Source organism: Oncorhynchus kisutch, linkage group LG23 (assembly GCF_002021735.2).
Source record: "Oncorhynchus kisutch isolate 150728-3 linkage group LG23, Okis_V2, whole genome shotgun sequence".
Lineage (NCBI taxonomy): Eukaryota > Metazoa > Chordata > Actinopteri > Salmoniformes > Salmonidae > Oncorhynchus > Oncorhynchus kisutch.
Genome location: NC_034196.2, coordinates 23,798,111 through 23,811,981, shown reverse-complemented (window position 1 = coordinate 23,811,981; position 13,871 = coordinate 23,798,111).

Sequence of the window (13,871 nt, the reverse complement as noted above, 5' to 3'; positions counted from 1 at the left end):
CAGACCCAGACACAGACACAGACCCAGACACAGACCCAGACACAGACACAGACCCAGACACAGACCCAGACACAGACCCAGACCCAGACCCAGACACAGACCCAGACACAGACCCAGATGAAGACACAGACCCAGACACAGACCCAGACACAGACCCAGACACAGACCCAGACCCAGACACAGACACAGACACAGACCCAGACCCAGACACAGACCCAGACCCAGACACAGACACAGACACAGACCCAGACCCAGACCCAGACACAGACCCAGACCCAGACCCAAACCCAGAGCTCTTAAAGCAGTTCTATATGTACTCTTCCGTTCTCTTCTCTAAAGTTCATATAAGCCTTCGATGCTACATCTAAAGATGCAAACACCCATACTGTGTATCTCTCTGTCCACCCGTATCTGATCATTTATGTAACATCAATCTCTATGACTGTACTGTTACCTTTTAAATATTTTTTTTAAAGTGTGAGGGAAAACATAAGAGCGGATTGAAAAGAAATGTATCAAAAATAAATGAGGATTTGTTTTACCTACAGTTGAATTCGGAAGTTTACATACACCTACATACGCCAAATACATTTAAACTCAGTTTTTCACAATTCCTGACATTTAATCCTAGTAAAAATTCCCTGTTTAGGTCAGTTAGGATTACCACTTTATTTTAAGAATGTGAAATGTCAGAATAATAGTAGAGAGAATGCTTTATTTCAGCTTCTATTTCTTTCATCACATTCCCAGTGGGTCAGAAGTTCACATACACTCAATTAGTATTTGGTAGCATTGCCTTTAAATTGTTTAACTTGGGTCAAACATTTCAGGTAGCCTTCCACAAGCTTCCCACAATAAGTTGGGTGAATTTTGGCCCATTCCTCCTGACAGAGCTGGCGTAACTGAGTCAGGTCTGTTGGCCTCCTTGCTCGCACACGCTTTTTCAGTTCTGCCCACAAATGTTCTATGGAATTGAGGTCAGGGCTTTGTGATGACCACTCCAATACCTCGACTTTGTTGTCCTTAAGCCATTTTGTCACAACTTTGGAAGTATGCTTGGGGTCATTGTCCATTTGGAAGACCCATTTGCGACCAAACTTTAACTTCCTGACTGATGTCTTGAGATGTTGCTTCAATATATCCACATAATTTTCCTCCCTCATGATGCCACCTATTTTTTTAAGTGCACTAGTCCCTCCTGCAGCAAAGCACCCCCACAACATGATGTTGCCACCCCCGTGCTTCATGGTTAGGATGTTGTTCTTTGGCTTGCAAGCCTCCCCCTTTTTCCTCCAAACATAACGATGGTCATTATGACCAAACAGTTCTATTTCTGTTTAATCAGACCAGAGGACATTTCTCTAAAAACTACGATCTATGTCCCCATGTGCAGTTGCAAACCATAGTCTGGCTTTTTATGGTGGTTTTGGAGCAGTGGCTTCTTCCTTGCTGAGCGGCCTTTCAGGTTATGTCAATGTAGGACTTGTTTTACTGTGGAACTAGATACTTTGTACCTGTTTCCTCCAGCATCTTCACAAGGTCCTTTGCTGTTGTTCTGGGATTGATTTGCACTTTTCGCACCAAAGTACATTCATCTCTAGGAGACAGAACATGTCTCCTTCCTGAGCGGTATGATGGCTGCGTGGTCCCATGGTGTTTATACTTGCGTACTATTGTTTTTACAGATGAACATGGTACCTTCAGGCATTTGGAAATTGCTCCCAAGGATGAACCAGACTTGTGGAGGTTCATGGCTGATTTATTTAGATTTTCCCATGATGTCAAGCAAAGAGGCACTGAGTTTGGAGGTAGGCCTTGAAATACATCCACAGGTACACCAACAATTGACTCAAATGATGTCAATTAGCCAATCAGAAGCTTCTAAAGCCATGACATCATTTTCTGGAATTTCCCAAGCTGGTTAAATTAAAGGCACAGTCAACTTAGTGTATGTAAACTTCTGACTCACTGGAATTGTGATACAGTGAATTATAAGTTAAATAATCTGTCTGTAAACAATTGTTGGAAAAACTACTTGTGTCAGGCACAAAGTAGATGACCTAACCGACTTGCAAAAACTATAGTTTGTTAACAAGACATGTGTGGGGTTGTTGATAAACAAGGTTTAATGACTCCAACCTAAGTGTATGTAAACTTCCGACTTCAACTGTACTTATTTGAGCTAATTGCTTCTTTCCTCTATCCAGGTTACTGTGTATGGTATGGTATATAGCGCACCGAGTGAGAATCCACAGACATGATCTGTGGTTTGTAGCAGCTACATGGTAGAGATGGGGGGAAAGTAAGAAAGTTGAAAATGACCGAAAATGGACTTTCTCACTCTTTTTGATACTCTCTCTTGCTAACAACAGGGCTTTATGTGCAGCGACTCACTGTACTGTACGCTTCAGAGTTCTGGAGCACTGAGGAAAACTAAAAACACTTGTTCATGTCTCATAGGAACTCAGACAGAGAATGATGCTGTTTTTAACGTCTGCCTATAGGCCCTGCTCAAAAGTAGTGCACTATAAAGGGAATAGGGTGCATTTGGGATGACGCCGAGGAGATCTTCTCTTTAGCCACGTCTTTCCTCCTCTCTTGGCTGCCCACTGAGAGACGGCTGGTGGCTCAGCTGGAAGATGATTGGCTTTGTTAGAAGATGATTGATCGATGACACACCGAAGAGGCATACAGCCCGCCCACTTGGTGGATTGTGGCCCGTGTTCCAGGCTGTCTACATTGAAGACTCATGTATTTCAGATTTCACATATCATCAAACCAAATCATATAATACAGAAATGTGATGCTTGACTGTGCAGTCGATGACCTGGCACACAACCATTGGTTGATGCATTTTTGGTTGATCCATTTTTAACCAATGAATGCCCCATGATTGATATTTAGTGCCATTTAGAAATCCACAGCCTTTTGTATGTCTGTTTTATTCTATAGCAAGTAGTCTACACTGAATTATAATCTATGAATCATTTAAGACATGAGGGGAGTGTGAAACAATGTGATCATTTATTTTGGAGCACTCTGATTCTCAATGTGTTTTTAGATCAATATAGATAACAATAAAATACACACTGTATATCTCTACTCATTTGAAATGACCAACCTCGAAAGCAAATCAGTGTTGTGAGCATTTCATTGTACTTTACCATCATGTTATTGAGAGGGAGAAAATCAATTTTGGATTAAATTGGGCTGTGTTAAGGGCATCCATTAAATCTACTGAGAGAAACCATGTACACAATTGGCACACAATCGCATGCATAATGGTTTTTGAAGCATATTTTCCAGTAAAATAGCCTGTGGAAATGGAGACCAGAGTTTGCCTCGTTTTTTCATTGATGTCTTGTCATTTCATTAAAGCGAGTATTAACGGCTTTGTGCCGGAAGAGCCGTGTTTCAGAGTGCTACAGCTGGGTTCTTTCACCCTGAAAGGCCATGTCCTCTGCCTCACACTCCGCTCCTAATGAGTCCGCACTGAGCACGCATTATGCAGACTGAGCACTCTATAAAGCAATGGGAGTCTACAGAGATAAGCATTGATTCAGACTGAGGAGTAAAGGATTTCTTCAACAAAATATCTTTGTCGTTGGATATTCTCTGAGAAAACTGATCGTGCCTTACAGTATCGTCTCATCTGTTGGGCTGAGGATGTGTGCTCCTTTATCTAACATTGACGTCATGTCCTTACACTCTGTTTGACCTCTTCTGAACTAAAGTAGAACAAGAGGGGCGGAGAGACGGCAGCTCTAACCTAAAACATACTTTAGAGAAGTATATTTTCAGTATCTTAACAGATAGAGGGATTGATGCAGTGTTCGAGCGAGATTTTTTTTCGTAAAGTTTTTTTTTGGGGGGGGGGGGGGGGGGGGGGGGGGTAGATCAGCTTTAATACTGCAGATAGATTGTAGCTTCCATCAATGTAATTGTCTACATCACTTCCAATGGAGTGAGTAGTTATTCTGGTTTTTGGCACATTTATCCGTAATCTCCACCCCTCCACCTTGAGTGAGCAATTCTATGTACACCCATCCCTCTCTCTCGCTCTCCCTTTATGCCTGTTGCAGGGTAAATACACAGATTTGAATCTAAAGAATGTTTGCCAAGACTTACCTAGGGGGAGAAGTTGGAATTTTGGAGAACAGCTTACACTCGTTTTAGGTACTAGATAGCACCTTTTTTTTCTAAGAGTGTATAGGAGGGGTCAGATAAAGTTTTTGGGGCTTATCTGATAAGGGTATGATAAAAAATGGTCTGCATGGAAGGATTCAGTCAGATGCTATCTGATCTTGAATCTACAGTCCCTTAATTTTACTCAATACTCACTGTTCATCTACCATCTGGAGTTAGTGTTGGGGTAATCTCAGAAACCCAGAATTAAAATCTAATTGCGTTAGATGCTTGATTAAATTCTAGGGGCAGACGTGTTAGAATGAGGAGTGAAAACAGGGAGGTAGATCCACGCCCCTTTCTTTGCAAGTATGGGCCAAATGTATGGGCCCCTACACTTCAGAAATGTCCTAACTCTAGCCTCAACTACAATCCTAACCCTAGCTTCATTCCCACATCCTGTTTCAACTCTAACCGTATAGCCTCAACCCTAACCCTAACTACAGCTCCAACCCTAACCGTATAGCCTCAACCCTAACCCTAACTACAGCTCCAACCCTAACCGTATAGCCTCAACCCTAACCCTAACTACAGCTCCAACCCTAACCCTAACTACAGCTCCAACCCTAACCCTAACTACAGCTCCAACCCTAACCCTAACTACAGCTCCAACCCTAACCCTAACTACAGCTCCAACCCTAACCGTATAGCCTCAACCCTAACCCTAACTACAGCTCCAACCCTAACCGTATAGCCTCAACCACAACCCTAACTACAGCTCCAACCCTAACCGTATAGCCTCAACCACAACCCTAACTACAGCTCCAACCCTAACCGTATAGCCTCAACCCTAACCCTAACTACAGCTCCAACCCTAACCGTATAGCCACAACCACAACCCTAACTACAGCTCCAACCCTAACCGTATAGCCTCAACCCTAACCCTAACTACAGCTCCAACCCTAACTACAGCTCCAACCCTAACCCTAACTACAGCTCCAACCCTAACCATATAGCCTCAACCACAACCCTAACTACAGCTCCAACCCTAACCGTATAGCCTCAACCACAACCCTAACTACAGCTCCAACCCTAACCGTATAGCCTCAACCCTAACTACAGCTCCAACCCTAACCCTAACTACAGCTCCAACCCTAACCCTAACTACAGCTCCAACCCTAACCCTAACTACAGCTCCAACCCTAACCCTAACTACAGCTCCAACCCTAACCGTATAGCCTCAACCCTAACCCTAACTACAGCTCCAACCCTAACCGTATAGCCTCAACCACAACCCTAACTACAGCTCCAACCCTAACCGTATAGCCACAACCACAACCCTAACTACAGCTCCAACCCTAACCGTATAGCCTCAACCCTAACCCTAACTACAGCTCCAACCCTAACCGTATAGCCTCAACCTAACCCTAACTACAGCTCCAACCCTAACCGTATAGCCTCAACCACAACCCTAACTACAGCTCCAACCCTAACCGTATAGCCTCAACCCTAACCCTAACTACAGCTCCAACCCTAACTACAGCTCCAACCCTAACCGTATAGCCTCAACCCTAACCCTAACTACAGCTCCAACCCTAACTACAGCTCCAACCCTAACCGTATAGCCTCAACCACAACCCTAACTACAGCTCCAACCCTAACCGTATAGCCTCAACCCTAACTACAGCTCCAACCCTAACCGTATAGCCTCAACCACAACCCTAACTACAGCTCCAACCCTAACCGTATAGCCTCAACCCTAACTACAGCGCCAACCCTAACCCTAACTACAGCTCCAACCCTAACCCTAACTACAGCTCCAACCCTAACCGTATAGCCTCAACCCTAACTACAGATCCAACCCTAACCCTAACCGTATAGCTCCAACCCTAACCCTAACTACAGCTCCAACCCTAACCCTAACCGTATAGCTCCAACCCTAACCCTAACTACAGCTCCAACCCTAACCGTATAGCCTCAACCCTAACCCTAACTACAGCTCCAACCCTAACCGTATAGCCTCAACCACAACCCTAACTACAGCTCCAATCCTAACCGTATAGCCTCAACCACAACCCTAACTACAGCTCCAACCCTAACCGTATAGCCTCAACCACAACCATAACTACAGCTCCAACCCTAACCGTATAGCCTCAGCCACAACCCCAACTACAGCTCCAACCCTAACCATATAGCCTCAACCCTAACCCTAACTACAGCTCCAACCCTAACCGTATAGCCTCAACCACAACCCTAACCCTAACTACAGCTCCAACCCTAACCGTATAGCCTCAACCACAACCCTAACTACAGCTCCAACCCTAATTCTCCCACAACCACCATCCACCTCCGAATTGCCATTGTAACCCCTTGTCACAACAGAATAGTAATCACTGGAGAATGTTCAGAAGAGAATCTCAACCTAGCTCTCAAATGTTGAAAAGACTTGAAAAGGAAACTCAAGACGCAAGGTCAGAAACTGAGCTCCAGTCCCGTTCTGTGGGAAACTGTCCTGTCCTCCCTGTAGGTGGTGGAGGATCAGCAGCTCGTTAAAGTGAACGGCGTAGCAAGGCGATCAATCTCTCCGTGGCTCAATGGCCCTGGCCAGCGAGGTTCGAGAACACATCGTTTTCCAGCCTGTCCTAAGAGTCGGATTCAGAATGTTTAAAAGTCACATGTACGGGGTTGCAGGTGTGATTGCAGGGTACAGTGAAAATCTCAGGCTTTGAGCTCCAACATGCAGCACTAAGTGAAATAAAACAATGAAAATTGTCATAAAAAAACAACAATACAAATAGAAATAGCTGTATTTACAGCACCAGTCAAAAGTTTGGACACACCTACTCATTCAAGGTTTGTCTTTATTTTTACTATTTTCTACAATGTAGAATAATAGTGAAGACATCAAAACTATGAAATAACACATATGGAATCATGTAGTAACCAAAAAAGTCCATAGGGGGAGCCGCAGGGGGAGGGGGAACGACTAGGTGATTAGTGATTAAAGCGAGGAGAACAGGGCATGGCTTCTTGGCCTTCCTGCGACACCTGATGTTGGTAGGTGTCCTGTAGGGCAGGCAGTGTGCACCCAATGGTGCGTTCGGCTACATGTATCACCGTCTGAAGAGTGGCGGTGGAGTTGCCGTACCCGGCTGTGATGCAGCTAAACAGTACGCTCTCAATGATGCCCGTGTAGAACACTGAGGGCAGGCAGGGACAGGCTGCATTTCTTCAGCAAGGTTGAAGAGTCGCCGTCATGCCTTCTTCACTACGGTGTCCGTAGTTATTGACGGCTCCAAGGCGGCCCCATTGATGAAGATGGAGGCGTGTCCAGCCTGGTTCCTCCTGAAGTCCACAATCAGCTCCTTTGTTTTGCTAACGTTGAGGGAGAGGTTGTTTACCTTGCACCATGTCGCCAGAGTGCCTGCCTCCTCTCTGTAGGCTGTCTGGTCCTACTGTTGTGTCATCAGCAAACTTGGTGATGGAGTTGGAACTGTGTAAGGCCACGCAGTTGTGGGAATACAGAAAATACAGGAGGAGACTGAGGACGCACCCTTGTGGAACCCACATGTTGAGTGAGGACTGGGCTTTGACTAGGCCATTCCAAGACATTTAAATGTTTCCCCTTAAACCACTCAAATGTTGTTTTAGCAGTATGCTCAGGGTCATTGTCCTGCTGGAAGGTGAACCTCCATCCCAGTCTCAAATCTCTAGAAGACTGAAACAGGTTTCCCTCATGAATTTCCCTGTATTTAGCGCCATACATCATTCCTTCAATTCTGACCAGTTTCCCAGCCCCAGCCGATGAAAAACATCCCCACAGCATGATGGGGATGCTTTTCTCAGGGTGATGAGAGGTGTTGGGTTTGCGCCAGGCATAGCGTTTTCTTTGATGGCCAAAAAGCTACATTTTTGTGTCATCTGACCAGAGTACCTTCTTCCATATGTTTGGGGAGTCTCCCACATGCCTTTTGGTGAACACCAAACGTGTTTGCTTATTTTTTTCTTGAAGCAATGGCTTTTTTCTGACCACTCTTCCATAAAGCCCAGCTCTGTGGAGTGTACGGCTTAAAGTGATCCTATGGACAGATACTCACAGATACACACTCTCCGCTGTGGAGCTTTGCAGCTCCTTCAGGGTTATCTTTGGTCTCTTTGTTGCCTCTCTGATTAATGCCCTCCTTGCCTGGTCCGTGAGTTTTGGTGGGCAGCCCTCTCTTGGCAGGTTTGTTGTGGTGCCATATTCTTTCCATTTTTTTTACAATGGATTTAATGGTGTTCTGTGGGATGTTCAAAGTCTCTGATATGTTTTTATAACCCAACCTTGATCTGTATTTCTCCACAACGTTGTCCCTAACCTGTTTGGAGAGCTCCTTGGTCTTCATGGTGCCGCTTGCTTGGTGGTGCCCCTTGCTTAGTGGTGTTGCAGACTCTGGGGCCTTTCAGAACAGGTGTATATATACTGAGATCATGTGACAGATCATGTGACACTTGGATTGCACACAGGTGGACTTTATTTAACTAATTATGTGACTTTTGAAGCTGTTTTTCAGTCTCTCGATCGCAGCTTTGATGCACCTGAATGATAGCGGGGTGAACAGGCAGTGGCTTGGGTGGTTAATGTCCTTGATGATCTTTTTGGCCTTCCTGTGACATCGGGTGCTGTAGGTGTCCTGGAGGGCGGGTAGTTTGCACCCAGTAAATCATTGGGCAGTCGCCATACCAGGCGGTAATACAGCCCGACAGGATGCTTTGAGTGCACGGCTAGAGATACCATCTGGGCCAGCAGCCTTGCTGTTGTTAACACATTTGAATGACTTACATACGTCCTCAGTGGAGACTGTGAGTGTGTGGCCCAGGTTGTTATCGGGGGCTCTCCTCCACAGCTCAGGGTCATTGTTCTTGAATCTTGAGGAAAAAGGTGTTTAGCTCGTCTGGTAGGGTGGCGTTGTTGACCGTGATGTGGCTGGCTTTCTTTTTGTAATCCGTGATCGTTAACAGCCCCTGCCACACATGCCTTTTGTCCAACCCGGTGAATTGCTCCTCCATTTTGTCTCTGTACTTGTGTTTCGACATCTTGATTGATCTGCGTAAGTCATATTTGTACTATTTAACGAAACTATTGTCCACAGTCACCTTGCTCTGTTTATAGGCAGCATCTCTCTCTTTCAGTTTCTCTACAAGGCTTCTATCAATCCACATGTTTTTGATTTGGTTACGCTTTTCAAAGATACTATCGGTATCACATAAAGTTGACGTATCCATTGACATTATCTCCAGAGGCAACCTGGAACACAGTCCACGTGATCAAAACAGTCTTGGAGCGTGATTTCTGATTGGTCAGGTCTGTACAGCGTTGGTCTGACCACCGGAACTTCCCTCAAGTCTTTGTTTGTAGGCAGGGAGAAGCAAGATGGAGTCATGGTTGGATTTTCCAAAAGGAGGACAGGATAAGGCCTTATACCCATGTCGAAAAGGGGTGTAGCAGTGGTCAAGAGTAGAATTTCTGTGAGTTAGACAGTCGATGTGTGTGGTAATCATTTTGGAACATGGTTCTCAAATTACTTTTGTTAGTGTGCGTCAAGGTCAATGTCATCTCAGTGGTCCATCCAGCGCTGAGTGGAAACAGCAGGCTGTGGCTGGTTAACATGCACATGTAGGCAGACATATTCTAGTCAATTCTCACATGTCCAGGTTGATTCTATGTACAAGTGTCTCACAGGTTGAAACAAGGCTAAACTAAATCGCTTTCATTCTTTCATCTCCTTCTCTCACTAACACGGTTTGCCTCCCTCTCTCTCTCCCTCACGCCACTTGACGCTTCACTGTGCTTCAACTCAGAAAAAGAGCATTGCCTAATGCTCTAAACATGCCATCTATCACCATTTGGAACAGAGGAAACAGGAGTGTGTTCAGGTGTGTGTTTGTGTGTGCTTAGCAACTACACACATATTGATGTTGCAAAAATAGGTTTTCTACTGAAACAACAAGGCAGAGCAATAGCTCAAATTAATGTACCAAATGCTCAGTCAAGGTCTCAGTCACTGTGGATGGAGGAGCCACGGCTGCCTACTGTTTGTTCTGCTTTGTCTATCAATTATTCAGCCCCTCCCTTTCTGCCATACACTGTCTGTGTTATTGAGTAGGATGTCAAGTTAGGCCTTTAGCCTAATTTCCCACATTCAGAAAAACAGCATACATTTTGATCCAGGATATAGCAACCTACAAGGCCCTTTTCCTAAAATACTTTTCCTAATATATTTCAGTGGAAAGACAACATTTTCTTCTAATCCAAAACAAGGGCTTTATTTATAGCTCAAACTCAAGTAGCAGAGCATATCCAGTGGTGTGTATTCATAGATGCCAAGAGAAGCCAGGCTTCCCCCCCAAAAAATGCACCAATAAATAATAATAAAATAGTTTATATTTTGTCTCTGTGTTTCATCATTTTCTTTCAATTCGCAAGAGGCTGAATGTATCTCACTGGAGAAAGCATCTGCGTGAGCGAAACAGCGCCCCTCTGTGTCTGTTTGTGTAGCGTATCTGTCTGATTCTGTCTGGTCAAAAAGAGTATGACATTGTTGCCGCCCGTAGCACTGAATACAAGGGAAGTCAGCGAGCGTTTGGCTTCCCTTGATAAAAAATATATACAATAATAGCCACTAACCTGACTGAGCTCAACTGTGAATGGTCCTGCCACACCAAAAAAAAGTGTCAAGGGAAGCAAGTTTGGATTTGGTTTCACACCAATCACATCAAGCCAAACTTCATTGACAGAAAAAGATAGTTGAATTGTTGCATCTTGTTGTGTTGTTGTCCTCCGGTGGCTAGCTAGCTAAAATGAGCCCTTTCCTAAATAAGCCATGGGTGGAAATGGGGATTTGGACTTCTACTTAATTCTCCATACTGGCCAAAGATTATAACGGTGATTCTGATCCAACCATATTCATACATTGTGCCTCTGACCTGAAATGATGGGAGTTCAAAATGTAGCTAGATGTAGTAGGCTAATATTAACTAGCTGGCCATGAAAGGGAGTTAGGCTAGCGAGCAAGTATTTTAGTCTACTTATGCATACACACCCACACACATGCATAAACAGAGAAATCTTACCATGGACAGCCACATGATATTTAGCTTACATTGACTAGACTAAATTGTTTTGGGAATATTTTAGTTGTCACTGTATTAGTCTAAACAGAAGTGATTTTATGATGTTGAAATGTTGAAGTTGAAATGCTGCTGGAATAGTGGAGGCAGCTCCTGTTTTCTTTGCGACTTGCGGTAACTCTCCAGTGTTCTAAATGGGAAACATTAACTTGATTGTCCATGCTGTAGGTCATGTGACTGTTTATTAGCTGCAATATGCTTTGTGGACTTTACCGGATAAGGTTGCTCTCTGGTTTTGTGATGAAACAAAGGTGTGGTTGAATTTATTCTACTACTGTGTCTTCTTATTGTCTCGGCCTTAGGCCTATACATTACGGTGTCAAGGCATATGAACTAACAGGTCATAGAGCAAACAACGCAATGACCACAACACATAGGTTGTAATATGGCTTTTTTCCTGTCTTGGTTTCCCCAGTGATTTTATCCACACACTGCTACTGAGCATATCAGAGCTACAGTATGTGATGTGCAAGAGGGAGGGGGAGGGCTAGGTACTGGGATGTCTGGTAGTTAGTGAAAGAACTAGAGCTTGAGCTTGTTGGGCTCATGAGCCAACACGTGAGACGTCTGCTGAGGACAGCAGTTGACAGTACATATCATTTTGATAATCAGAGCAGTGTGAATTTCCAGAAAGAGTTTGTTACTTTTCCATCGCTGTCAGAACATACTGTTTGAACATTTCTCTGAAGCTGCGAGTTGCAACAGGTTATAATGAGAGTATTCTGTATAGAGGCTAAAGGGTGTGTGAGTGAGTGAGTGGGCACGTTGGTGTGTGTTGGTTCGTGATTGGCACGTTCAAAGACTTGATAGTTTGTTTTGTTCTTCAACCAAGGCCTAACTGAGTGATTGTTCTCTTCATTGTGGAGCACTTTGGGGGATTGGAATCAATAATGTATGGAATTAGACATTTTACATTCACAGCATCTCTGATGTCCCTAGCCAAAACATATTCAGGTAATGGATGTCTTTTCATCCGACAGTAATGCTAGAGTACCACTAGAGTTTCTCTTACATTTAAGACCCACTTGAATTATTTATTTACTTTATCTGAATACTTTATACAGACTGCGATTAACCATCTTTCTGCACTAAAACAGGTCCCTCTAATTCAAAACATTATCTCTTTACAGAAGGTTTATTTCCCCCCCCCCCCCATCAGCTGCTTTGTCAGATCCCTCCTTCTCTTTAGAGGCCAAAGCTGTCATTTATCCAAACGAGGAGACCATGGGAGAAACAAGAGGAGTGGAGGAACCAAAGAGGAACCAGAGGATCCAAAAAGGATCCAAAAAAACAGCACACCTGCAGAAGTGTGCAATTCTAAGACTGCTGACTTAGGACCTCCCCCCTCATGGACTCTAGGGAACAACCACCCCCTGGAGGCCTCCTCCCAGATAGCCTGACCTGTTCATATGCTATGACATAAATGTTAACAATTACACAAAATGTGCTTTAAAAATGTTACATTAGAATAGCATGAGATTACCCATGGCAAAATGTGTAGAGTTGTAAGAAGTAAGCCATTTGCTCAGACCTTGCTCGCGAAACTGTGGTACGCCACTGTTCCAATCCCTCCACATCCTTTCCTTACTATTACACACATTACAAATGATTACCTCTAGTAGTTTATCACCTTTCCTCCCTCTGTGCTCCCCGGCGCCAAATAGATTTTTGATCGTGTTCATCAATTAATGGATGAATGGCCCATCTGTGGTGTCAGAGCTGTGAATGCAGGTCCTCGGAGCTCCCTCAATTACAGAAAAAAGAGCGACGAGGCTGCAGTGTTGTAAGCGAAGCTTTTGCAAATGCTAATGTTCATGTCAGACGTGTGGAGAAAGACACAGGAAGGCCTCACAGGAATACTAAACAGGGGTGACCCTAGCATGTGCCTCGCCTACCAAACCTACTACAGCCTGCCCGTGGTTTGCCTCCCCTCAATGTGTCATTATCACATTAGAATTCTCTCGCAAACCGCGAGCCATTGAATTCTGATAAACTACGATACTTACACCCTCCTTAATAGCAGCATGTAATCTCCAGATCAGGAGCCATTGAATTCTAATATAGTGTACATCGTTCTCTCAGAGCAGGATAGCTGCAGAGTGCTGTCAAATTCATATAGAGGTTAGTGGTGGAGAAAATTGTTCTTTCCAATGCAAGTGATTGTTTCTTGCCTTTGACAATGTCCTATTGATTGGTACAAATGGTCAAAAAGCAAACCTTTTTCAACCATTACATGCCGTTCACCCTCAGGAAACAACCGTTAAGATGTTTTGCCATTTGTTTTGCTTCCAGTGACAAGGGGAACCATGGCAACCATGGCATGTCAACATGGGAGTTGCTACACTCCTGCTGCAGTAAATTAGGAGAATTGCAGATTTAAGAAAGAGTGTGAACCACCACAATGGCTGCGTTTACCCAGACAGACCCAATTCTGATATTATTTCCACTAATTGGTCTTTTGACCAATCCCATCAGATATTTTCACATCAGATCTTTTTCAGAGCTAATCTGATTGGTCAAAAGACCAATTAGTGTGGGGGGGGGGGGGGGGGGGGGGGAATCAGAATTGGGCTACC